Genomic DNA, 23496 nt, shown 5'->3' on the forward strand with positions numbered 1-23496 from the left:
CTTCGTCCACACCAGTGGCTGCACTTGATCTGTCGTATTTTATTATTCTTTATTGACAAAACATTACATAATTCCATATTTACATTTAGTTTGCACAAAACAGTGTATTTTTTTTTTTTTAGTTTATAACAATAACTCATCTCTCCCATACATTATAAAATATTTTGTCCATAAAAAGGAAAAATTTTTCTCATTCACAATAACCAGCTACCAATCTAACACCACAAGAAGTCCCTCAAGTACCAACACCAAAATAGAAAATAACCCTTATTTGATTTGTCTAATTGTTTATTTATTTATTCATTCATTTATTTATCTGTTTAAGCTCAGTCATTTATTCATCGTAAATCTTTAATACTTCAAATATATACTGACACAGGTCAATTAAGTTATTTTCCTCTCGAAACAGTGCGTCAATGTTCGCATAATTTAGATTTCTAAATTTTTGCCGCTTCGATCTTGACCTTGGACATTCAATTAAAACATGTGCTTCACTCTGCACAGTCTGTGAGTCACAATTACAGACTCGTAACTCCCTTGGTGTTCTACTCCACCGTCCTGTCTCTATCCGTAGATCGTGGGACATTGTACGTACTCTTGTGAAGGCAATTCGTAAATAGTCCGGTATGTAAACATTCGCACTGTACACACTATGAATTTGTAACGATCTATTTAAAACCTCTCGATATGTATAATATTTTGTTGCTGTTTCAGGTTTATTACGTATTTCATCCTTTATTTGGTCAAGACTTGATCCCACAATGGCATTGGTTATACAAGAGTTCAAAAATCTATAACCTGGCGTACTTTCCCTTCTGCAAATATCATATATATAGTGGAAAGGTTCTTCTATATCAATGTCCGCTAATTTCTTTTCTAGGAAACGTTTTCTTCTTATTTGTACTTCATGAGTAAAAGACTCAAGACCACTCTCCACCAAGCACACTGCTATTGGTGTATTAGTTCGGACTCCTAATAAGCATCTAACGGCCTGGTTATACGGTACACCCTTTCCATGCGAGTTAGGTTTGTTGTGAGCCAACTCTCTACGCTATATAGGAGTGAGGCTCCTAAAGCTGCTTTAAAAACTTTTACTTTATATGCATATGGCATAGTTGTATTGTTATTACAAAATATTGAAAATTTGTTAATGGTATTTGCATTCTCAATTTCATGTTGCTTAAGCACTGATTGCATCTTGACATCACCCGTAAACCATGCACCGAGATACAGATATTTATCACAATGGTCTATCTTGACATTATTTATGACTAAAGACTCTTTATCGCTTGCATTTCCATTAACTACAAAAAACTTAGTCTTTTTTTCATTAACAATCATCCCGTACGAGTTACAGTAATCCAATACAATCCCTATTTTCTCCAAACACTTTTCTCTTGATGTACTTAAAATAACTGTCATCCATCATTAATAGCGTATGCATTGTCCCTAAAAACCCATCTCTGCCAATTCCCTCCTTTATCATTCTAACCATTTTATCTAGATAAATTACAAATAACAGACAGCTTGTTGGGGCACCCTGACGTATCCCAATAGTTGATATAGTCATAGCTGATTTCAACACGCTCATTGTACATGCATAGATCTTATGTATGGTCATTAACATAATCTTTCCACAACCTTTCTCTTTAAGACACTCAATTAACTTATCTCTTGGCACACGGTCGTATGCTTTACTAAAATCTACAAATAGAACATACAGTTTCTTTTTCTTAAAGAGAGCATAGTCCATCACAAGCCTTAAGGACAAGATTTACTCAATACACCCTCTACCTTTTTGGGCCCCAGCCTGACATTTATCTATGCTAACCCACAGATTTAATCGTCTCATTAACAACGCATCGTAAATTTTTGCCAAAGTGTTCATTATGCTGATGCCCCTGTAGTTCCCACAATCCATTCTATTACCTGATTTGAAGAGTACAACCAGCCTATTATGGCACCAAGCAAAAGGGTACGCAAAGTTACAAAATAAAAGCTGAAAATGGTAAGGAAAAAAGTTAACCAAGTCAGTGGCAATAGCGAAAATATACCTGGGCATAAACCAATATAGCTTTTCCCCTTATTCAAGCTTCTCACTGCCATGTTGATCTCTTGATAAGTGAAAGGATCATCCAATATAGGAATGTTGGGAGACAAAGTTATATCAGGTGGTTGGTGGTTGTTCATGTAACTAGGATCAGCGTCAAGAAGCCTTTCAAAATGTAACTTGAACTGAACATCATCTGGCTGATTATTGCTATCATCGTTTATTACATTCCCCTTCCAGTTAATTGATTTCCAAATAATTTTTGGATCACCCCTTTCAAAGATCCTTTTCCACCTTGGGTGATTCTGATCCCACTCATGTTGATCCTGCCCTCTCCCATTACCCAATTTACATTCTTTTGCCACCCTATTGATTATCATGGTAGCCGATTCCAATCCAGTACACACTGACTCCACATCAACTACATCCAAATTGGGAGGTACTGACTCCTCTATGGCTACTTTAAACCTGTTCACATCCACTTGCTTGTAAGCAAGTCTCCTCGTCATGCGAATGTAATCTGCACCATCCGAGTCGAAGTGAGATCTGCCCAAATCCCTCGCACGCTCAATCAATGCTGATAGGGGCACACCCAGCACACGAGCGAGATCAAGCCTCACCATCATCGGGGCATGGTCAGATATTCGCATGTTTTGATTTATTTCTACAGACTTCAAGTGATGAAGCATTTTTTGTGAAACAATACACAAGTCAATTTCCGATACCCATTCTGACCCCCTTCTGAAAGTTAAGCCGCCTCCAAAAGTGTGTTCTTCATAAACAAGGTGGTTCCCAATTACCATATTATTACTCTGGCACACATTCAACAACCGCCTGCCACTACCATTCACATTCAAATCAATCACCCCACTGTATATATATGGTTCAAAGCTCTCGTTACAAAGATGCGGGTTGCCTACACGGGAATTATAATCCCCCAATGCCACTACATTTTCATATTCATTCATAACAGCTCCTAGGTTACCAAAACATGGCGCAAAATAAGGCGAATCACTTGGTGGTATATAAATACCCCCAAACATACAACCAGGATAGCACGATAACTCAACCCAAATTTGGCCTTCTGCATTCATATTCACAAATTTAATGAAGTTCCATAATGAATATTTTACCAGCATTGCCACTCCGCCTCTCTTCCCACAATACATGGACGGGTTTTGGTATGTATAAAAACCTGGTACATTTATTTTAGCTGTTGTTTTTATCTCTAAGAGCCAAACAATATGGAAATTCAGAACAAAAGATAACATTTCTTGATTATTCAGCTTATCTTTAACCCCTGCAATATTCCAACAACACATATTTATTTCATTTGGACAACTACTGTTTTGTGCACTTCCTAAAAATACGACGGTGCATATCTATCAATCACAAGTCCGTCACGCAACAAGACACGTTGTTGTTTGTCATAGAAAATATTTACTCCCTGGTTTTCAGGCCTCTCTTTTTCGTCTCTTTCACACTTCCTCCGTCTTCCTAACTCCTTTCTCACTGCTGGGTGAACATCCTTTTTGACGTAGATAGATGATAATGGTTCAGGTTTTCCCTTCAGGTTTTTGGCCTTATCCAAGATATTATTCCTTTGTCTCTGGTCGCCGACAACGACCAATATTGGTCTCTTCCTCCTGTCATTCTCCTGACCAAGCCTTCGAATTTCCCAATCCGCTGGGTCAAGAGCTTCATCGTATCCCACTTCATCTAGAATTCGCCTTACTTTTGACTGATCATCCCTTCCTAAGTTGTCTGATGCTTCCGAAACTCCAGTAATGATGATTTTCTTTGGCGATCCCTTGCATCCAGTGATTCCAGGAACATCTGTTGTTCGTTTCTTATTTGTTTCATTTGCTCTATTTCTTTTGTCAGCTTCCTTATTTCCTGCAGCAATATTGTGTTTGAAGGCTCCTCACTATTATTTGCATTAAGGACTGTCCCCAGTGCCTCCTTCAATTGTGCGTTTGTTAGCTTATTTATTTGAGTTTGGGACAATTTCCTAACACCTTCAACAGTGTCCAAGTTAAGCATCTTGTTAAGTATCTCCTCGTATTGTGTCTCAAATAACAGAAAACTTTGCATAAACAAACCCCGTTACCATGGCAACCAGGGAAGAAAACTTCGTGGGCCCTGGGAGAATGTAAATATTCCCTTATAATGTATAAGTTACACCATTTAAAGCCCCTATAACACTGTCCATTCAATCACAAGTACTTCACACAGTCACACACTTCATCAAAATAATTTGCAGTCTGTGTAATTGCAGGAAAAATTGGAATAGTCAGAGCGGCACTGTTGTGGTGTTTCTCTATTCTTTCCAGCCTCTGCATGTCAAGATCACGAATCAATGTTGGATGCTGGCTGAGAGTGATGAATGTTTCAGTAATATCATCAAATACATTCCAAGTCTGCCATGCAGATTTCTTCGCTTTCCCACGGAAGGCAGACACAATGTCACATCCAGTGAATGCATGAAAGTAGGGGATCCCTCTAGCTTTCTCAAGCCCAATTGCAGAAACTACCCCACGGACTGGAATCCATCGCATATGGGCTCCTTGGCCAAAGACAATCCACATTTCCTGAAGACCTAGTTTCTGGAAGGATGGCAGTACAGATATTGCTATGACTAGCACATCTGTGTCATTAGCCTTGATGGTTATAGACTTGCTGCCGTCAGTCGTTGCATCCCTAGTGTGAACAAATATTCGACTGTCAGCTTCTTCGTGACAACATGGGGACACAGCATCCAGAGACTTCACTGTGTTGCTAATGGCATCCTCTCCTTTTGTGATGATGACTGTGTTTGTCGTTTCTGCTTCACACATCTTTTCGGCCAGGAAGTGAAACAGTTCAGTCTTGTTGCTGGGGTCATGAAGGAAGCTTCGCCAGTTTCCTGGTGTCTTGCTTGTTCCTGTCACTCTTCTTCTTATTCCTTTCCCCCTTTTTGACCTCGTCTCTGATTTCAGACTTGATTTCTTGTATACATCAAAGACTATGTCCACCTGCTTGTACCGAGCACCATAGGATTCCACCTTTGGGATGATGTCTTCTTTGGCATAGTCATTAAGTGTCTTTGAAGTACGTGGAGGTGGGGCATTGATAAGTGCTGAGCCGTCAATGATGATTGTACCTCCCTTTGGTTCTCCCACTGGGACATTCACTTGCGCTTCAAGAATTTCAACCAACTGTGACTTCTGACACGTATGGCGCTTGCCGCTGTCACTGGGAGATGTAGGGTATGACTGATTCTCGTGCTTGAAGAATTCTTGCAAGTCACACTGTCTGTTCTGGCTTGAGATGAACAGTTGCGAGAATAACCGACAGTCATCTTTTAGGACTTTCTCCTTAGAAATTCCCTCAGCCTGCTCTTGTTTGAAGAATGAAACAGGGTTCTTCTTGATTGGATGATAGAAAAGACTTTCAGCTTCATCCTCTAGCCCTTTCATAAATGATAGGAACTGCTCTTTGCCTCGCTGGTGATGTGTAGCTACCAATTCAGCTAGAGTTGGGTCTATAATGTTCTTTGTATCTAACACCATCAGGTCTGCTGATTCTTCTTGGAATGGGTTACCCATCTCCTGCATCACTGCAGAGAGTCATTTCACCTTTTCAAAGAAAGATTTCTGGGCACTGGGTGTCTGCTCGTGGTGTCTGCTGCTGTATGTGGCATCCTTCATACCAGACATGGCCTCATATCCAGCTAGTATACGACTAACTTCAGGTCCAGCGACCATCCACCTACGAAGTGCTGACAGGTCTTCTTTCAACCCAATTGCTCCTCCGTCACCTTTGATCACTGCATTATTGTGCTCGTGCGCTTGATCAATCTCCATGCCAGAGAATTCTCTTCTCGACTTGTGGATGACAAAGTTACCATTGTGAAACTCCTTGGCCACATCTGGATGTTGTTGTTCGAGTGACATCATATCTTGGAGGTGAATAGTGATCCACTGGGCATAGTTAACATTGTTATTTGCAAAGAAGTCAGGCATCAGTTCTGAAAGTGCTTTACAGTGCAAGTTGAAGTCTCCTTCTCTGAATGAGTGGATGAGGGTGAATATCGTGAGTTCCATGTCCAGCACCAGACTCCAGAATTGGAACTGCGGACTCTCTTTCTTCCGTTTTTCACACCAATCCTTAAAGGTTATTTCTGATGTGCTAGACTCTTCAAAGCAGAAATCATGATATGCCTTCATCAGTTTGTACAAGCTGCATGCTGTAATATGGTGTGCTTGTCTTGTCTTTGTAACACTGGATGCAGACAGGTAAGACTCTTATGCACCAGATGAGGCCACCCCTGCTTCCACAATGGCACTGGTCCACCCACTGTCTCGTAGTAATGTTTCTATCGATCTCAGTGAAGCCATTTCTATATGAAGGCCTCCAAACATGACAATGGACTTGTTCTCTCCATATTCTTGCCACTTCCACTGTATTTGTTTCACCAGAGCATACAATGGTTGGTCAGCAACAATTACAGGTGTCTGCTGTGGGTTCAAAAAAGCCACTGTATCACGGACCTTCTCCACTGCATGCTTGATAGTTGCAACAGTGTGCCTGGTCTCGCCACATGGGCATCATTGCCGATATGCTCACTTCAAATGGACGGCTCCTTTTCTGTGTTGCATGATATGCTGACCTTGTGATGCTGACTACATCAGCCACATTCTCAGTGAGGAAGACTTCCTCCACCCAAGAATATTCTTCTTTCAAATGTGACCTGATCGACTGGTGCTGGTAAGGATTGGCTTGCAACTGGAGGAGGATTGGGGTTTTTGGTGATGTATGCTGGTCGAATATTGGTGTATGCTTCTGGAAGCTCTGGAACTTTTTAACCTTCATTTTTGACTCTATATCTAGTTTGAGTGGCTCACGTTCATCACCAGGATTTCCTGTGTTTGGATGCTGGAAAATGGACACACTTGTACCGTGTGAAGATGTTTCAGCTGTGGTCGCAGTCGGATTATGATCTATGTTGTCAACTGCTCCAGTTGTGAACAAATTCCTTCTCAAGACTGGGGGACAGATTACTCCATCTTCCACATACTGTGCAATAACTGCCTCTCCGAACTGTGCTGAGATTTCTAGGACTCAGTCATATGATATGCTGAGCCCATTCTCATGGAGCATTTCAATTATTTGTCTCTTCCTCGTCTTGGCAAACACATACAGGCCCATGTAGACTGCAAAATGTGGCTCCCGGTTCTTGGAATGCCTGTCGACATCCGTTCCTTCCTTGTATTTGGCGAAGCAGTTGTACTGTAGAAGTTGGGATATAGCAAAGTCTGATTTTGACGCTCCATGATGGAGTTGGGACTTGATGTCTGCACTATGTTCGATCATGCATACAAACTGAAGCAGTGATGGTGGCACAGCTTGTTCTAAGTCTTTGTCATGAAAATAGCTGCTGAAATTCGACTTCTGATGGAGCATGTCTTGTCTTATTATCCCAGCGGCTTTTGCTAGATGGATCGCTTCACCATAACGGGATGCTTCTGATAGGATTGAACCTACATCAGTTTCAACAGTCAACAGAACTTCTTGTCCTTGGTGATTAGCTTGCAGCTGTGGAATGTGCAAAAGCAGCTGATCCTTGAGTCAAGTAGGATGAACATCAAGCGAGTCAACACCAAGCTGTTCCAGCCTCTGCTTGTAAAGCTTGGTCAAATCAGCAAGCTTGAAAATCGGTGGCCTCTCACTGGCATTTTTCATCTCGCAGATGTAGGTGACTAGTTCAGAGAAAGCAATTGGATATGCATCCTTCCAGTGTTCCTGTGCTTTTTCTTGCTCCCTCACCTTTAGGTATGCCTGTTCTCGGTTATACAATGCCACCAAACAGCCAGGGTGATGTTGCACTTCTTGGGCTACGACATCTCCTGCACTTAGTTTGGCGAGAAGTTTTGTATCACTGGGTGTTTTGGCACATTCATTTATTCTCCTATTCACTTGCATTGTCATTGCTTCTCTAAGCTCCCCTCCTTCAGTTTCACAGAAGAAGCATTCTTTTGTTTTAGTTTCTAGGAGCTTTCGTGGAATCTTACTTCTACTGCCCTCATTACTAGTACCTACATGACTTGCTCTTTTTTCAGCTCGGTGTAATTTTGTGTTGTTTAACAGAAGCCTGCAACTCTCATTATATTGTGCCCTATTTTTCTCAACGTTTCCTCTATCCCAGAACCTTCGTCAAGTCATGCAGGGCCTAGCTTGATTGGTAGCGCACTGAGTGAGTGAAACAGAGGAATATTCTTTGCCAGGTTCGTATATCCATCATCCCCTCTTCTGGCAGGATTGTCCTGGGGAGATTTTAGATCTTCTTTCTTAACCTCCTGACTTAGACAACACTTGGTCCAGTCTGTTTTCCATGATCGTCCAGTAGAGTTCGCATCCATGATTACGATGATGTTCAGGGTCGAGGGTTTATTCTTTTACCACCCTGTACATGTAATAGTATAATAGGCCTCTTATGTCCTGTAATATACAATAGGCACTTTCCTGTATGGGATATAACTAGGTTCTTGGACAGTGCCATACACCTAGTCCAATCGTTCATCCAGTGTCATAAGTCCCGTGCGATCTTTACACCATCCAGATAACTAAAACCCTGTTATCCTTGGTCCGGTGGTCCTGCACTGGCACGTCCTGTCCACTCAGGTGCGGCTGCCTAACTGATTTGGGGTTGATTAGGCAGCTTTTGGGATACTAGTAGGTTGTTGCAGTATGATGCCAGCATAAATTTCCTACTTAGCTGACACTGAACCCCATGCTGAGTTTCACAGCAGTGATGTCACCAATGTGCCTTGGTAGTGCCCGACAATCACTCCTTTAATACAGTTCGCCTTAAGCATGTTATAACTAGAAAATATACATCAGCAGGCTTAAAAACATAAGAATCCACACTTAGATCGTGCAATTCGGACAACTACAAATATTTCTAAGCAAAACATCAACTTCGGGTAGTTATTTTGGTGGCCATCTTGAAAAATGGCTGCCATTTTTTATTTTCAATTGGCCAGTTGGGCAGATTTGATTAGTATCCCTTGGAGAACAATTGTGCCAAATTTGATGCTTGTATCATCATTTGCACGATTCTTCTAAAAAATTACTCTTATCAGCCCTACTACAGTATTTCCAGCTTTTCATTCTCCCAAACAAAATCTCTTTGTTTCCCACATCCTAGCATGCACATTTTCGCCCATGACTTGGTCCAAGCTAAATGAAGTTTGTTCTGTGATAATAATTAGAGCATTCTCACCATAATGTAACCATGTGCTAATTAAATCTGATTAATAATTCCCTCCATTGTGAATAATTAATTTCATGTGAGAAAAAGTCTTTGTGTAAATGAATGCTGACGTGGAATTCTTTTCCAGAATCCTGTTATCTGGCTCTTCTCGTTCTGCCCCTGCCCTTGTGAAACAATTGCCTTAGAAGACTCATTTCCATCTTGCCACTTGCAAGACACTTCTGCAATCAACAGTACACAAGGGCCAGTGTTAGGCCCCTCTGCATTACTGTTGTTATGGAGGAATGAGGTTATTGCATTTGACGACGTCTTGTGTGTGTGTGAGAGAGAGAGAGAGAGAGAGAGAGAGAGAGAGAGAGAAAGAACAACGGCGTACGTGATTGGTGAATGATATCGTTAGAGAGTGTAGTTTTCTTTTGTTTACGTTTTGATTGTCTGTGAGGTGTCGTGTTTCGTTGTTTTGGGAGTGCGCGGAACTGTGACCGTGATCGTGGCCAGAGTCTTGACAGAGATATTGTGCAAAAAGGATGGTTTTCCCAGTAGTTGATCGGAGTTTGGTTGCTTTTTTTTATGTTCAGTTTGTGTGATTTGGTGTTTGGAGGCTTTGTGGTTGGAGTGTTTGTACTTTGGGCGTGTTTTGGGTTTTGGGCTGTTTTGGTTGCGTGATCGGTGTCGTGTAATAGCCTGGTTGTTTTTTTTCATCTGTGTTCCTAGTGAGGTGAGTTTGAAATGTCGTGGTTGAGTCTTTTTGAGTCTTGTTTTGGGTCGTGTTTGTGTACTGGTTGGTTTGTTGTTTTCTTGGTTGTGGACTGTTGTTGTTGGTGGTGAGCGTTGGCATCATCGGTGGTTGTGGTGACTCCGTGACCTCCTCCTGCTTTGGCAAAAGTTCCTGTCCGGAATTCGTAGGCCTAGCCTAGTACGAGGTGAGTGTATGTGCTGTTTTTTTTTGTTAGGGTGAGTGTGTGGTTGTGAAATCCCGCCACATTATTTGGCGCCCAACGTGGGGCTGTTGTGTATTTACTGTTAGGATTGTTTTGTGGTGGGTAGAGTGAGAGTAAGAGGTCAGGATGAGTGAGATAGAGAAACTGAGAGAGGAACTCCGGGTGGCTAGGGAACTCCAGGGTAGGCTGGAGGAGGAGAATGGGAGACTGAGGAGTGAGAATGAGGAGTTGAGGAGTCAGTTGGAGGAGGTGGGGGGAATGCTAAGGAGTGCAAAAGAAGAAATGAAAGAGGGGGTGAAAGAGTCTGAAGAAAGAATGGATAAGAAGTTAGAGTCTGCAGTAAGTAGGATGCAGGAAATGATGAAGGGAATGCTTAAGGAGTTCTTTGGAGAAGGAGCTGTAGGAGGAGGTTCCCCTGGGTCTTGGGATGGGCCAGAAGGGTTGCAGAAGGTAGAGAAGAGTGGAGATGAGAGTGATGGAAGTGATTTAGGTGCAGTAAAGAAGGAAAAGAAGAGAGAGATGCTGGCTAAAGGTTAACGGGAGGACAAGGTTAAGAAAGGGAGTGAGGAAAAGGAGAAAAAAGGAAAGGGGCTTAGGAAGGATGAGAAGAAAGTTGATATTGGGAAATGGGAAAAGAGTAAGGAACAAGAAGAAAGTGAGTTGGATAGTGGAGATTGGATAAGGGTAGTTGAGAAGAAGGGTAAGAAAAGCGCAGTTGGGAGGATGGATGTTAGTGTGGAAGTGGATTCGCTGTATTCGGAAGAGTGTAAGAAAGGTCAGAGTGAAACTAGCGGCAGCGACAGGGAGAGTGAGAAAGAAGTACGGAAGGCTATGTATGTGAGAGAAGTGCCACGGTGTGAGAAGTATGAAGAGTATGGAAGTAGGGATATAAGGGATTTTTTCAGGGAGTATGAAGGTTATTGCATGGCTAAATATGGAGAGAATAAGAGGGTATGGGCACGAGAGTTAGGGGGTTTCTTAACAGGGTTTTGCTGAGTATGTATGGGGTGGTAATGAGTGTAGGTTATGTGTCCTATGAAAGTATTAAAAGTAGGATTATAGAACAGGCAAGAAGGACGAAAAATAGTGTTAAGTATAAGAGGAAACATGATTTCGATGAGGCAAGAATGAATGATGGTGAATCTTTGGATATGTACGTCTGTCGGTTGGAAACATTAGCCAGAAGGAAATTTGGTGATGAGGGAATAAATGAGTGCAAAGAGTTAGTACGAAAGTTGTTGGCGACAGTACCCGAGGGTGTGTATGAGTTCATAAATAGGAAGCGCAAGGAAAAGATGAAGTGGACGAATGAAAGGTTGAGGTGGAATGAAATTTTGGATCTGGTTGAAGACCATGAGCTTGACAGATGCGTGAAAGAGAGTCGGAGTGTTAGCGTTAGGGCAGAGGTACCAGAATTTAGAAGCTATAGGGAAGCAGTTTTGGCAGGACCAAGGTGGGTGGCAGAGCAAGTAGTTGATAGAAGTGTAAACGTAAATAATGCAAATATCAAGGGCCACAGAGAGATAGAAGTAGTAGTATTGGAAGGGTAGGGTTAGTTAGTTATGATCTAGGGCAGAAATGTTATAGGTGTGGGAAAGTGGGGCATAAGAAAAATGAATGTCGGTGGGCATTGGGAGCTTGTTTTGGGTGTGGAGAAACGGGGGCATTTGGTGAGTGAATGTAAGAAGGTTAGGGGTATCAAGTGTTATAGGTGTGGGCAGATAGGACATATAGCCAGTGGCTGTCAGGGGTACCCATGGGGGGCATAATTTGTGGTAACTGTGGGCAAAATGGGCATTATGCCAGGATGTGTAAGGAAGGGAGAGCAAAGTGTACCGAATGTGGGGTGGAAGGTCATGTGGCGAGTGTGTGTAGGCGAATGAGAGTGGGGCAGAGTACCAGTTCGGGAAACTAATTAGTGAGGGGGTTCAGTTGGGTGGATCCTCCAGAATGCAGATGGTGAGGGTAATGCATGTGCGTGAAGGGTTGATGCATGAGAAAGGGTTTGGGGGTAAAACGCACGAGTGTATGAGCGTGCAAGTGATTTGTAAGGGTGTGTGTTTGATTGCTCTGATTGATACTGGGTGTAGTGTAAATGTGTTGTTTAAAAATGGGTATGATAAGTTACGGGGTGAGTGTGAGATAAGGAATTGTAAGGGTGAGGTCCGTGGGATAGGAAATTTAGGGGTACCTATAGTAGGGATGATGTGTGAAAAGATAGAAATTGGTGGGGTAGTGATGGACGAGAGTGATTTTTGTGTGATTGAGGGGGCTATTGATAAATACGATATGTTGTTAGGATATAGATTTTTGAAGGGGTGTGGGATGGTGGTCCGTCCGAGTGAGAGTGTTATAGAGTTGCATATGAGGGGGGGTGTACGTGGGGGTTTGTATTTGGGTGAGGATGGAAGAGTAGAGCACAAGTTGTGGAAGAGGGCGAGTGAAAGATTTGAAAGTTTTGGGGTTGGAGATAGAGTATTGAGAGGTGATTGAGAGAGGAGAATGAATGTAAGTAAGATGAGAGAGAAATTTGATGGGCCATATAAGATTTTGGAGGTGGGGCCAAGTGGATTGAGTTACGTTTTAGGAAAACTACAATTGGATGGAAGTGTGAATGAGATTAGAGCACATCATAGCCAGTTGCATAGATGGAGAGAGGTGCGCAATATGTTGGGAGAATGCAATGAGTGATTGGTTGAGGACGAATAAATGCGAGCCGAGTTTCGGTGAGCAAATGGGTCTGGAGGACCGCCAGTTGGTGTTGGTTGAGTATGAAGAAAGCGGAGGAGGTTGGAGGAAGTAAGTGAACGGAAGAAGCGTAAGTTGTGTGATAAGGGTGTGCTTATGGGGTGAGAATGATTGATAGGGCATGCAATACTGAGGATAGCATGAATAATACATACAGTGTGTGTGGGTTTAAGTTAGCTGGGGTGAGTGAAATTTCGGTGGGAAAGGAACCAACTAGTAGGCAGGTGATTGGTAGTATGGATGAGTCTTGGCGAGAGCTGGACAGAACTATGAATGAGTGGCAGAATTTGGAGAGATGTTTGGGGCAGAATTGGAGGGTGTGGATGAAGTGGTGGGTGAGATAGGTCAGGATAGTGATGAGGAGGGTAGTGTGCGTCTGGAATGGGGTGGACTGGAGGGATTAAATGAAAATGGTGCTGAGAAGGGAATAGAGACAGAGAGAATGCATGAGGGCCCTCGAACAAGATCCAGGGGGCCTGTTCCGGAGCATCCGTGGGTCCTGCCTAAGGCTATATAAAATCTGGGTAGTGTGTGTGTGAGAAGACGTCGTCAAATGTAGTGGGGGAGTAATATGGAGGAATGAGGTTATTGCATTTGACGACGTCTTGTGTGTGAGAGAGAGAGAGAGAGAGAGAAAGAACAACGGCGTACGTGATTGGTGAATGATATCGTTAGAGAGTGTAGTTTTCTTTTGTTTACGTTTTGATTGTCTGTGAGGTGTCGTGTTTCGTTGTTTTGGGAGTGCGCGGAACTGTGACCGTGATCGTGGCCAGAGTCTTGACAGAGATATTGTGCAAAAAGGATGGTTTTCCCAGTAGTTGATCGGAGTTTGGTTGCTTTTTTTATGTTCAGTTTGTGTGATTTGGTGTTTGGAGGCTTTGTGGTTGGAGTGTTTGTACTTTGGGCGTGTTTTGGGTTTGGGCTGTTTTGGTTGCGTGATCGGTGTCGTGTAATAGCCTGGTTGTTTTTTTTCATCTGTGTTCCTAGTGAGGTGAGTTTGAAATGTCGTGGTTGAGTCTTTTTGAGTCTTGTTTTGGGTCGTGTTTGTGTACTGGTTGGTTTGTTGTTTTCTTGGTTGTGGACTGTTGTTGTTGGTGGTGAGCGTTGGCATCATCGGTGGTTGTGGTGACTCCGTGACCTCCTCCTGCTTTGGCAAAAGTTCCTGTCCGGAATTCGTAGGCCTAGCCTAGTACGAGGTGAGTGTATGTGCTGTTTTTTTGTTAGGGTGAGTGTGTGGTTGTGAAATCCCACCACATTGTGCTAATGTAAAATAATTTTATCAGCCAATCTTAAGCGGTTTATAAGATGCATGTCAACTTTTATTTATTTGCTAACTGTAGTTACACTTTTTATGGCACACTGCATGTGCCTTGATTGCTGAACTGCCAGCCTGTCCATATCAATTTCTAGTTGCAAATCTGTAAATAAATGAATTTAATCTAACTGACTGGTTTGAAAGGCGACCTTCTCAATTTCTTTGAATAGATGTAATTTCAAGGTAAGTCATACTATTAATTACATTCGTTGCTTATGTTCTGAGATCTAGGTGTTGGCCCCTAAGGCAAAATTACATTAAAAATTCAATTTAACTCTTCCAACCCGACTCAGAACGTAACAAATATATATATATATATATATATATTTATATATATATATATATATATATATATATATATATATATATATATATATATATATATATATATATATATATATATATATATATATATATATATATATATATATATATATGTATGTATGTATATATACATATACTAGTTGACCAACCCGGCACTGCCTGGGATAACTCTGATTGATAACCGATAAACTCTCTCTCTCTCTCTCTCTCTCTCTCTCTCTCTCTCTCTCTCTCTCTCTCTTTTTCAACTCTAACACCTCCCCTACTCTCTCTCTCACTTCCTCTCCCTCTCACTCTTTCTCTCTCACTCACTCTTAGGTTTTTAAAATTTTGGGACAGATTTGTAGGGAATAAAAAACTATATAAAAGAGATGGAACTCACTTGCATTTGGAAGGAGGAAAATTACTAGGAAACCATCTTAACAAAAACCACTTGAAACACTTCAGTGAGCTGAACATTCAACGAAAGAAGTCGGTAAGCTCCAAGAATTTGGTTAGTAATAACACCACAGGAAACAGTGAAGATAAGGGAAATGAATAAAACCACCAAGGACAAAAGAGAAGATAGAAAAGTCCCTCCCAGTGGCACAGTTTAATGTACAATCTATTCGGAACAAAGTAGATTTCTTCAAAGCATTGATGGCATGTGAAGAATTAGACATAATAGGTATCACTGAAACATAGATACAAGAGGCAACAAGAGACTTTGTAGGAGAGTACCATATAGCAGGATATAAATTGTTCAAGAAAGATAGACCTATTAAAAAAGATGGAGGCATTATGTTATATGTGAAGGACCAGCTCATTCCATTAGAATGTAAAATCACAACCAAGCAAGAAGTAATTGGCATCAATATAAGCAGTCCAGGGAAGAAGCTAACCTCCCCACCAACCGCAAATGTCCAATGAGGAGCTGTATGCACTACTAGGACAAGAAATAAATAAGAAACTCTGCATAATAATGGAAGATTTCAGTGCAGCAGTACACTGGGACATTATGACCTCCACACCAAACTTAGAAGGAAAGAGACTTTTAGAATTTGTCAAAAATGAATTCCTCCACCAATGGGTTGACAAACCTACTAGAGGAAACAACATACTAGACATCATCCTATCAACAGAAGATAACCTTGTGTCTGACCTTTGAGTAGGTGCAAATCTAGGCAAAAGCGCCCATAAAATTATTACACTTCATATTAATATTCACCATAAAAAAGTGAAGAAGATACTAAAGAGATTAGACTGCTGTCGAGGAGACCTAAAAAAAACTGAAGGAGTATGTTAGAAATCTAGAGTACGACAAGAACACAGACATAGCTAAGTACTGGGAAGCCTTTCTAGAAGAATACACAGAAAAACACTCCAGACGTATACCATTAAAGCAAATAGTAACAAGCGGCAACCCTCAGCCTAAGTGGTTCAACAAAGAAATTAAAAATAAAATAAGAGAAAGAGGCAGATTGCTCAAATCAATGAATCCATACCTAGCACCAGAAGAAGCAAGCAGGCATAAAGAACTTTGTAGAATGGTGGACAAATTAGTAAGAAATGCAAAGATAAATGAGGATAAGAGAGTTGCATCAGTTTGTAAGGATAACCCAAAGGAATTCTTTGTGCATGTTAACAGTAGGAAGCCAATAAAAAATAGCATTTGTCCCTAAAGCGAATAGAGGAAACCTAGTGAACTCAGACACCTGAAGACACTACCTCAATCCCTGAACCAGCTATTAAATATGAATGGGCAGAACTGCTTGACAAAATAATATTTACAGACGTTAAAAACAAAATAGAACAACTAAACAAGTTGAAATCTCCTAGCCCGGATGGGATTCATCCAAGAGAAATTAAAGTGTTAAAAGAATGGAAACTAGGTAATGTGCCCCCAATTAACAAAAAAGGTCCAAGAGAAGAGCCAGGAAATTATAGACCATTCTGCCCCTTGTAAGATTTTGAGTCCATAATTGCAGATCAAATTGTGGATCACATTGATAGAAACCACCTGTTGTTAAACAGTCAACATGGCTTCAGACAAAACAGATCCTGCCTATCAATCCTCTTGGAGTTTTTTCATAACATGCTTGGTATTTACAACATTAGTAGAGCAATAGGTATACTCAGATTTCTGAAAGGCCTTTGACAAAGTTCCACACAAGAAGCTAATGAAAAAAGTTAGAGCTTTAGGAATTGTAGGAGAAATAGCAGACTGGACCGAAGACTGGCTAACTAATAGAAAACAGAGAGTCGTAATAAATGGTGAAGAATCAGAATGGGCAGATCTGACGAAGAGTTCCTCAGGGTTCTGTCCTAGGCCCACTCTTGTTTTTTATTTTCATTAATGACATTGATGTAGGCTTAACTAGCAGGATAGCCAAATTTGCAGATGACACCAAACTAGGTGTCAATGCAGCAGACCCAGATATAGTGGAAAGTTTAAGAAATGACATACTGAAAATAGGAGAGTGGTCAAAAAGATGGCAAATGCCTTTTAACTTGGGTAAGTGTAAAGTGTTACAAACAGGAACAAACAACCCTCACGCCAGCTACATGGTGCTTGGGAATGACATTAATAGCATAGAACAAGAAGAGGGCCTTGGAGTCATTATTACCAAGGGCCTAAAATCCACAAAACAGTGCATAAAAGCTGAAAAGAAGGCACAGAAACTAGTGGGATACATAAAGAGGCAGTTTTTAGCAGGATGATAACTGAGACAAGATGTTGATCTTGAAAATGATACTTTATTAACAAACTACAGCGGTATTTATATGAATTGCTGACCAATCAGTGGCCAGGAAATTTACATAGTAACTAACAGACCAATAATGCACATGCATTCAATTTTAGACTTTGAATCTTCTGTAAAGATGAAGTCAGGCGTGTCACGGAAGTCGGCGCTGTCCTGCTGGCTTGATGTGTGGAGTGAGACCCATGGTCCAAGAACCAGGTGCAATCCAGGTGTCGTGGAAGTAGGTGCCAGTCTGTCATGGAAGTAGGTGCACCATGAGAACCTATTCACATGGCTCAATAACCTGCCCCGAAAGTTGACCAGGGCATTGCAGAGGGCATCCCGTCCTTGAAAACTGGACTGGAGGAGTAAAGTTGCCGGACAAGTACGCTGGTTTCAGGCGGTCAGTGGCAACCCATTCTGTTGTGCTGCGGATGTTGATGAGGAAGGCTTTCTGCTTGTGGTCGATGACCCGGTAGGGGCCGTGTAAGGCTGGGTTAAAGGCAGTCGAACGGCATCATTTCTGATGAACACGTGTTGCAGTATGTAGATCCTTGGGGATAAAGGTCTTGTTGTTTGGCTTATAGGATGGGTGGTCAAGGGAGAATTTTCCGATTATGGTCCGGAGTCTGATGATGTTGGGTGAGGTGTTATTCTCCATCTGACAGGTCATGGCCCTCTTTAGGTTTGGTTCGAAGGCCAAAGAGGACCCATGGAAGCTGTGAGTACCAGGTCGAGGGGTTGCAGCGAGACATTAAGGCTGCAGTCAAGGTATGGTGGAACCTCTTGACCATGCCATTGGATTTGGGATGGTAGGCAGTTGTGTGATGCAACTGGGTGCTAAGGAGGTGGTTTAGGGACGTCCAGGGGTGCGACATGAAGGTAGTGCCTCTGTCAGAGGTGATATGATTGGGTACACTGAATCTAGACACCCATGATGAGAGGAAAGCACTGGCACTTGCTGCTGCTGATGCCCCCATCATGGGGGCTGCTTCAGACCATCTTGTCGAGCAGTTCATCATTGTGGGTAGGTAACAATGTCCTTCGGAGCACGGGAGGGGTCTGACAATGTTAGTGTGGACATGGGCAAAACTGCGTTGCAGTTGATGAAAGGAGTCCACACCTGAATTTGTGTGACACTGGATTTTGGAGAGCTGGCAGGGAGAACATTCATGGGCCCACAACTTTGCATCTTTCGATATGCTGTGCCAGATGAAGCGCTTCTTCAGGAGGGTGGCTGTGGATCGTCCTGAAGGGTGTGCCAGACCATGGACGATGTTGAAGACGTGACATCTAAGTGCCTGTGGGATCCATGGGCACGGGCAGCCAGTGCTGATATCATGGAGGGTAGAGGTAGGGCTGTTGTTGTTGAGGGGAATGTTGTGCCATTGCAGAGATGTTAAGGAGGTTTTGCAGGCGTTGAGCTCTGGGTCCTGCTGTTGCTTGGCTGCCAGCTGCTTGTAATCGAGGCCGAGGTGTACTGCATCGATGGAGACTCTGGAGAGGGCATCAGTGACAGGGTTATGTTTCCAAGGAACGTGGTGAAGGGTGCCGTTGAATTTGGCGATGGGATGATCGGGTGATCAGGTATCGGACTGTCAGTTTATAGAATGCTCTAGCAGCAGATGGTTAGTTTGAAGGGTGAAAGGCGTGGCCTTCAAAAAATGTTGGAAGTGTTTGATGGCGAGGTATGCCGCCAGGAGCTCGTAGTCAAACGTAGGGTAGTCTGTCTTGCTGAGTTTCCTATTAAAAAAGGCAAGAGGTTGAGGACGACTGTGGATGATCTGCTCCAAAACAGCTCCTATGGCTATGTTGCTGGCATCGATGGAAAGCAGTAGAGAATGACCTGATGCAGGGAAAGAGAGGGCGGTGGTCTTGGTAAGGGCGTTTTTGGCGGAGGTGAAGGTGGGTTCCTGCGGGGATCCCCAGGTGAGGGCCTTGGGCTTGCCTTTGAGGACTTCATAGAATAGGGCCAAGGTCAAGGCGATGTCGGGAAAAAACCGATGATAATAGTTCACCATTCCGAGGAATTCTTGTAGGCCCTTGATGATGGTAGGGGTGGGAACATCCTGACGGCGGCAACCTTCTCAGGCAAGGGCTGGACACCTTCAGGTGTTATGAGGTGCCCCATGAATTCTACCCTCTTGGTGGCGAAGGAGCATTGTCGTATCGGAAGATGAGGCCGTTTTCTTGCAGGCATTGGAGGACAATGTGCAGGTGTTGGAGGTGCTCTACCTTTAATGCAGAGAAAATTAAGATATTGCTGACATAACAGACACAGAGGGGAAGGTCTCCCAGGTTGCCAATCATTGAAAAGTAGCTCCTGCATTGCGGTATGCGAAATCTTCTTTGGAATTGGTGATGTGGAGGGTGAGTTCTGCGGGGGCTGCAGCGATGGGCATCGTGGACAGATCGGTGGCATTGATGAGGCACTTGTTGGCAATGTCCACGAGCAGTTGTTGGTGTGCCAAGAAGTCTGCCCTGGGGAGAGGTGCTGAGATGTCTGTGGTGATAAACTGAAAGTGGTACTTTCTGTTGCCAAGGTTAAGGGTGAGATGCTTCTGACTGAAGATAAGGATGGGAGAGCCGCTGGCAGCTGTGAGTTGGACATCGGATGGCTGTGGGCGTTTGGTTGATTGACTGGATACAGGCAGAAGGGAACAGCAAGCCCTGAGTCGAGCAAAAAGTGAGTACCTGTGGCAGAATCAAGGATACAAAAGACAGAGGTGCTGATGGAGCGCATAGGATTGGATATGTCAGGATTACAGTTAGATTCATGTACTAGGGTATGGCTCCTGGTTGAGGGATATGCACCTGCTATGGCTACCGCGAGTGGCGGTAGCGGTTTCACATGTTTTTTGGCCATGGGCATCCTGAGAGGCAGTGCTTGGCAGCAGGGCCAAATGTTCTAAGGTATCAGCAAAGCTGAAATGGCGGCGATTGCTGCTGTGTGTGGTTGGCGCTCTTGGATTTCTGAAGGCAGAATGGGCAGTGAGGGTTTCTCCTGGAAGTTTGCGAGGGTTTAATGGCCATGATGGCCTCTGTGGCATTAAGAAGGTCATCTGAAGCTGAAGGGTTGGATGTTCCTTGAAGGGTGGCAAAGGTGTGGGAGTGGGGGCGGTTTGCAGCAGCGTGGGCGTCCGTCAGATTGTCTGCTAGTGTGGAGAGGGCATTGTTGGGTGTGTCTTCGATGTTGGTGAGTGATGCCCTTACTGACGTTGGCAGCCGCTGCAACCAGAGTGCCTTGAGGATGTCAACTGGTTTAGGAGAACTGTCTGCTGCGGAGGAAGACAGGTGAGGGCTCTCATCTTGAGAAGGGCAGCGGATGGGCGTTGATCATGTAAGGGTTGTTGTGCTGTGTCGAAGATCTGTTGTACATGAACAGCTGAGGATGGCGTGAATCTGTTTAGTAGGACCTCCTTCAGGTCTTCGTACTGGGCAACGTTGGTGCCTTGAGCATATAGCCACTCTGATAGCTGGGGGAAGAGGTGGTTTGGCAGGGTGGAGAGAATATAATCTGCCTTGGTCGATGTGGACCATATGCCCTTGATTCGAAGCGTGACTTCAGCTTGACCGAACAAAGTGTAGGCATTAGTCAGAGTGAAGATCAGAAGCTTGACTTGAGCGATGGTATTGGCAGGAGTTGTAGAAGGGGGAGGGTTATGTGTCATCGCCAGATGCCTCAGGCATATTTGCTGGGTGTTGGTGTGATGGGGTCACCACTTTAACAGGACGATAACTGCAGCAAGATGCTGATCTTGAAAATGATACTTTATTAACAAGCTATAGCGGCAGCAGTATTTATATGAATTGCTGACCAATCAGCAGCCAAGAAATTTACATAGTAACTAACAGACCAGTAATTCACATGCATTTGATTTTAGACTTTGTGTCTTCTGTAAAGATAAAGGATCAGGTGTGTCATGGAAGTTGGCGCTGTCCTGCTGGCTTGATGTGTTGCTAAGGATAATGGCGTGAGAACCACGGTCTGAGAGCCAGGTGCAATCCAGGTGTCGTGGAAGTAGGTGCCAGTCTGTTGCAGAAGTAGGTGCAGCGTGAGAACTTATTAACGTGGCACAAGTTCATATATGGAAACAAGGAAATGGTGCTGCAGCTATACACATCAATAGTTAGACCTCATCTTGAATATGCAGTACAGTTTTGGTCACCAACACTAAGAAAGGACATAAATGCAGTAGATTAGAAAGGGTACAAGCAAGAGCCACAAAGTTAATTCCACCCAGCAAGCAAATAGATTACCAAAGACGACTAGAGAGCCTGCACATGTATGACTTAGAAAACAACGATTGTGAGGACAACTAATAGAAACATTCAAAATACTGAAAGGCATAACAAAGGTAGACAGTAACCTCTTCACATTAAACGAAAACCACACAAGAAATAATAGATGGAAACTAGAAATGAAGAGACACCACAATCTCATTGTGGGAGCTTCTTTACATACAAGATATGTGACACATGGAAAAAACTGCCACCAGAAGTTGTAAACAGCAACAGTGTGGAAGAGTTTAAAAGAAAGCTAGACAAAATCACTAGAACACTGTGAATGAATGTTAAAACCTACTAGAGATAAGTGAGCACATGATGTCTCCTTGGATGGACCACTAAGTCTTTGAGACATTCTAATCCCTGTAACTCCTTGTAACTCACTTTTTCCCTCTTTCTCCTCCCTAACACTCTCTCTCTCTCTCTCTCTCTCTCTCTCTCTCTCTCTCTCTCTCTCCAAACCCTCCCTGTCTCTTTCCCTCTTTCTTCTCCCTAACACCCCCTCTACTCTCTCTCTCTCTTTCTTTTTCTTCTCCCTAACACCCCTTTTACTCTCTCTCTCTCTCTCTTTCTTCTCCCTAATACCCCTTCTACTCTCTCTCTCACTTCCTCTCCCTCTCACTCTCTCTGTCACCCCACTTCCCAATCCCCAACCCCTTTGGTACCACTGATGTCTTACCCCAAAAGTATTCTTTTCCAGATAGAAAGTCATATGTATACCGAAATTAGGTATGATAAATTCGTAAAGTTACTAAGTCTACGGGCACACCAGCCCTGTTTCACAGGCATGACCAGCCCCGTTTCAGCGAAGCCCTTCCCACCCCCACCCCCTTTGGTGCCCTTTGTTGCTTGTGATGTCTTACCCACACAGTGCTGATTTCTAGATAGTAAGTCATGTGTGTACCAAGTTTGGTTGAAATTGCTCAATGCATTTCAGAGTTATTCTGGCACATACACACACATACACACATACCTACATACATATGTTCATTTTTATATAGATACCGTAGAGTTGGTGGAGTTGGGCTAATTTCGATTAAAAGTACAGAACCTAAATACAAAATGAATATATACCTCAGATTTGAATTAAATTTTAACAGCTGAATAGATAATGCCACTGTCACCCTCAGAACAACTCATCAAGACACTGGTTCGACTCCTGTCCAGGGTAGATGTGTTTATCATATATAATTCCCTTTGGGTCTACGTTATTCCGAAGATAAAGTGAAATTGGCATAAATGGATTATACATGTGTATGTATAAAAAGGTCCTTTTAAAATTGACCAGTTAGTATGGTTTTATATACATATATATGTATATATGTGTATATATGTACACACACACACACACACACATATATATATATTATATATATATTTGTTAAAAGCAATTGCTTTAGTGGCATCAATAAGTTTCTTGCAGGTATCTTCATACCATCGGAGTTTTTCCGATTCTCGTTCGTCAATTTCTGGTGAAAAATACAGGCTTCCTTCTTCCATTTATTGTTTTTTGTCACGACAGCTGTTTCACCTTTATGGCATTATCAAGCGACTACTGACATACAGTCAGGCCTTTCGACCTATTTATATCATCGTGTGGGGAGAATGACCTTGAGATCTGGGTACTGGTTGGTCAAGGGATTAAAAGCTTAACCATTTCACAGGTCGCTGTTTCGGGCACAAAGAACATGTATGACAACAAAAGTGAAAGTTTAAACACATAATTAAATAAATATTCAAAATGTAACACTATGTGCTAGTGTTTCCTTAAATTTGTGTTTAAAATTGAGTAAAATCTTAAATGTTAGTTTGCAAATACAGAAAAGAAGGTACAAAAATAAAAATTTTTATAA

The sequence above is a fragment of the Macrobrachium rosenbergii genome, chromosome 12 (genome assembly GCF_040412425.1).
Source record: "Macrobrachium rosenbergii isolate ZJJX-2024 chromosome 12, ASM4041242v1, whole genome shotgun sequence".
Taxonomy (NCBI): Eukaryota; Metazoa; Arthropoda; class Malacostraca; order Decapoda; family Palaemonidae; genus Macrobrachium; species Macrobrachium rosenbergii.